The following is a 5,232-nucleotide window of genomic DNA, read 5'->3' as shown; positions in this document are numbered from 1 at the left end:
TATATATATATATATATATATATATATATATATATATAAAATTTTCTTCTCATGAGTTTGCATCAATTTATATTCTTACCAACAGTTTATAAAGGCAGCTGTTTCCTTTCACCTTGCAAATGTGATATATTAGCAAAATTGTGTGGAGGGCTATCAGCATATAATTTGCATATTATCCCATCATATGTCTATTCATATTTAACTAAATCAAATTTGCTCAACATTAATGTTGTTTTCAATATTCAGAACTATTAAAAATGTTATATATATATATATATATACACACAAACATATATATTTATATAAAGTTTTATTAGAATTCACTTTTAGAAGTGGATTACTGGATCCAAGAATGTGAACTATTTTAAGGTTATTAACACATCAAACTGCTTTACAAATAGTTTTCACCAATTTACACTTCCACCAGAATTCTATGAGGGTCCATCTTACTGCATCTCTGTTAATGTTAGGTTTTACCATATTTTAATCTTTAAAAACTTATAAGCTATGTAAGGTTAATACTGGAAATTAATAATGCCACCTCTGAAATAACTAACTCATGAGAGATTAGAATAGCAGATTGCATTACCAAAAACACTCTAGAGAGTATGTAATCTTTTTAAACGTGCATCCCTTTAAAATTTAGCATCCTTTCTTTGGGGAAATCACACTTCCCAAGTAGCATGTGGTACTTGGGAATTTGTGAATCATATCATCCTGTTGCAGGATTCCCTTATCTCCCTTTGTGGCCAAGTGCCCCAAGCTGTGCCAATACAAAATTCTTCTTTAATATTGACAGAAACTGGAATAAAGAAGTTCTCACTTCCTTCAGGGGTGCTAAAATGAGAGGAAATAATGCTGGAGTTGCCAGGAGTCATGTCTTATTTAAAATATGAAGAATAAGGCTTTTTGCAAAATTAAACTAAGCATAAACACAGAGACAGAGAGAGAGAGAGAGAGAGAGAGAGAGAGAGAGAGAGAGAGAGAGAGAGAGAGAGAATGAGAATATTTTAGCAGTGCTGAGTGCATAAATTCTGCCCTAGATGCTTTGTTTTTCTATAGCTCTTCCTTTTAACTTCTAAACTACCCTATTCATCCCAGCCAGGGAACTTTATTTGTATAAACTAATTTGAGTTGAGTTCCTACCATCTGCAAATGAAATAATCCTAACTAATACACACACGAAGGCTACATATTTACATTCCTGTCTGCTACGTTCCATTCTGACAACCAGACTATCATTCTGTATACACAACCCAATTCTTACTAAATTTCATAAATTTATTACATGCACAAGTGCCTCCCAAGTGATCAAAAAAAGATTATTTCAGATCTAGGTATGACTTTAATATTATTTATTTGACTGCAAAGTAGTATTAAAAGTTTACAAATCTTTTTTGATGTAAATAATAGTTTAAAATTTGTTAAGCTCAAAACTACTGCTGGGGTACCTATTCCAGAAGTTAGTTACTTGGTGCCCCTTCAGGGAAAATGATCAGTCAGCATCCTATATTTTGGAGTAAACATTAAACTAAGAAGCAGAAACTTGCATCTGGACATCTAACCAACCTTTAAGTTTTCACTAATATGAAGTAGGTAGTTGGTTAACATTGAGTAAAGTGGTTTACTTCAGTTTCCTCAGCTATAAAGTACCTCATCTGAATGACTCCCAGACCCTCCTGGTTCCCCCACTGCAATAAATATTAACTTGATAATAAATTTAATTTCAAAGTAGAAAGTCTGTTCTTGATCCAATCCAATTTATGTTGCAAGAACAATACAATGCTTTATTTTCCAATACATAAAAAATAGAGATGTTAGAAATCTGTTTTATCTACTTAAGTCACAATGTTGTATTTATGAATAACATGTCAATTAAAGCATTGTGTATAATTCAAAACTTTAAAGTCATCAGTAGAAAAGTTATACAGACTTCTGGTCAAGATGGCAGAATAGGTAAATTCTGAGTTCACTTCCTCCCATGACCACATCAAAATTAAAATTAAATTACAGAACAACCATCATCAAGACCACCTGAAGGCTAGTTGAACAAAATCCCCACAACTAAGGATATAAAGAAGTAAGCTGCTGGTAGGAGGGACAGAGATGCAGAATGGGTTAGTCCCACATGAACAGAATAGTGGTTAAGAAACAGGAGGGATAGCTTGGCTGTAGAGGCTCCACTGAGGAGTGAGGGCTCCAGCCCAACACTGGGCTTCCCAGCTCAGGGCTCCAGTGCCATGAAGAAAAGTCCCCATAACTTCTGGTGAAAACCAGCAGAGATTATGGCTGAGTGAGACAGCAGGCTGCTGGAGACTTAGATAATGCAATTCTTAAAGGGCACAGATTCACTAGTTTACAAATGTACTTGCTCTGAGCTCCAGCAAAAGGAAAGCAGCTCAAAAAGCACCAAGAACATATAGGAATGAACTGTCAACTGATTTCTCAACAGAAATTTTGCAGGTCAGAAGAGATTGGCATAAAATATTCAAAGTGATGAAAAGCAAGGACCTACAACCAAGATTACTCTACCAAGCAAGGCTACGATTACTCATATAATTTAGGATTGACTGATAAAAATGTTCCCAGACAAGAAAAAGCTAAAGGAGTTTACCAAAACTAAACTAGTTTTACAAGAAATATTAAAGGGGCTTCTTTCAGAAGAAAAAGAAAAAAATCAAAATTATAAATAATAAAATGGAAATAAGTACATAACTATTAATAATTACTTCAAATATAAATGTATTAAATACTCCAGTCAAAGACATAAGATGGCTGAATGGAAAATTTAAAAAAAAGCCTAACATATGCTGCTTGCAAGAGACCCACCCACTTCAGATTGAAAGACATACAGGACTGAAAGTAAAGGGATGGAAGAAGATATTTCGTGCAAATGGAAATGAAAAAAAAGCTGGCGTAGAAATACTTATAACAGAAAACTAGACATTAAAACAAAGGCTATAACAAGAAAAAAAGGACATTTCATAATGATAAAAGGATATATGCAACAAGAGAATACAACCATTGTAAACATTTGTGCAGCCAACCGAAGATTACCTAAATATATAAAGCAAATATTGACAGACATACAGAGAGATAAACAGTAATACAATAATTGTAGTGGACTTTAACACCTCACTGACATAAAAAGATCACCCAGACAGAAAATCAACAAGGAAATGTGGCCTTAAATGACACATTAGACCACATGAATTTAATTGCTATTTTTTAGAGCATTTCGCCCAAAAGCAGCAGAATATACTTTCTTTTCAAATGCACGTGGAACATTTTCCAGGATAGACCACATGTTATTAATAACCACAATGCAAATCTCAGTAAATTTAAAAAGACTGAAATTATATCAAGCATCTTCTCCAAACACAATGCTATTGATTTCTATGAAACTAGAAATAAATTACAAGAAGAAAACTGAAAAACACATAATCACATGGAGGCAAAATAACATGCTACTAAACAATGAATGGGTTATCAATGAGATCAAGGGAGAAATAAAAAATACCTGGAGACAGATGAAAATGTAAACACAATGATTTCAAAGCTAAGGGACACAGCCAAGGCAGTTCTAAGAGAGAAATTCATAGCAATACTGGCCCACTTCGAGAAACAAGAAAAATCTCAAATAAACTATCTAACTTTACACCCAAAGGAACTAAAAAAAAAAACCAAACAAACAAACAAAAAAGAAACAGAAACAGAAGCCCAAAGTGAGAAGACAGAAAGAAATAATAAAGATCAGAGTGGGAGTAACTGAAATAAAGTATAAAAAACAAATAAACAAACAAAAATCAATGAAACCAAAAATAGGTTGTTTGAAAAGATAAACAAAATTTATAAAACTTTAACCAGACTCATCAAGAAAAAAGGGAGAAAACCCAAATAAATAAAATGAAAAATGAAAGAGAAGTGACAACCAACACCACAGAAAGTTCAAAGGATTATAAGAAAACACTATGAACAACAAATTGGACAATCTGGAAGAAATGAACAAATTCTTAGAATTATACAATCTTCCAAGATTGAGTCAAGAATAAACAGAAAACCTGAACCAACAAATTACTATTAATGAAATTAAATCAGTAACCACAAAACTCCCAACAAACAAAAGTCCTGGAATGGATGGCTTCACAAGGGAATTTTACCAAACATTCAAAGGAGGATTAACATCTATCCTTCTCAAACTATTCCAAAACTGTTCAAAATGGGGAAGCCTCCCAAACTCATTTTACAAGGCCAGCATTACCTTGGTTCCAAAACCAGACAGGGACATTACAAAAAAAGAAAATTATACCCCAATATCCTTGATGAACATAGATGCACAAATCCTCAATAAAATATTAGCAAACTGAGTTCAGCAAGATATTGAAAAGGTCATACACCATTATCAAGAGGGATTTATTCCTGGGATGCAAGATTGGTTCAATATCCACAAATCAATTAAAGTGATACTCCACATAAACAAAATGAAAGATAAAAATCATGTGATCATATCAATAGATATGGAAAAAGTATTTAACAAAATCCAGCATCCATTTACAATAAAAGCTTTCAGCAAAGAAGGAATAGAGGGAACATACCTGAATATAATAAAGGCCATTTTTCACAAGCACACAGCAAATATCATACTGAAAAGTTCAAAGCATTTTCCCTAAGATCAAAAACAAGACAATGATGTCCACTTTTACCACTTTTATTCAACATACTACTGGAAGTAATAGCTACAGCAATCAGGCAAGAAAAAGAAGTAAAGCCTATCCAAATTGAAAAGGAAAAAGTAAAACTGTCATTATTTGTAGATGATATAATACTAGATATAGAGAACTGTAAAAAATTCCACCAAAAAAAATCAATTAAAACTGATAAATGAATAGTCTATTTTATAAATGGTGCTGGGAAAATTGGACTGACACATGCAAAAAAATGAAACTGGACCACCTCCTTACACCATATACAAGAACAAATTCAAAATGAATTAAAGACTTAAATATAAGAAATGAGACCATAAAACTTCTAGAAGAAAATACAGGATCTAAATTTGCAGACATTACCCTGAGCAATATTTTTACTGATACATCCCCACTGGCTAGGGAAGTAAAAGAAAAAATGAACATATGTGACTACATCAAACTTAAAAGTTTTTTCACAACAAAAGAAACCATCAATAAAACAAAAAGGAAGCCTACTGAATGGGAGAAGATATTTGTCAACGAGATA

The sequence above is a fragment of the Hipposideros armiger genome, unplaced genomic scaffold, assembly GCF_001890085.2.
Source record: "Hipposideros armiger isolate ML-2016 unplaced genomic scaffold, ASM189008v1 scaffold_661, whole genome shotgun sequence".
Lineage (NCBI taxonomy): Eukaryota > Metazoa > Chordata > Mammalia > Chiroptera > Hipposideridae > Hipposideros > Hipposideros armiger.
Note: the sequence above shows the minus strand (reverse complement) of the source record.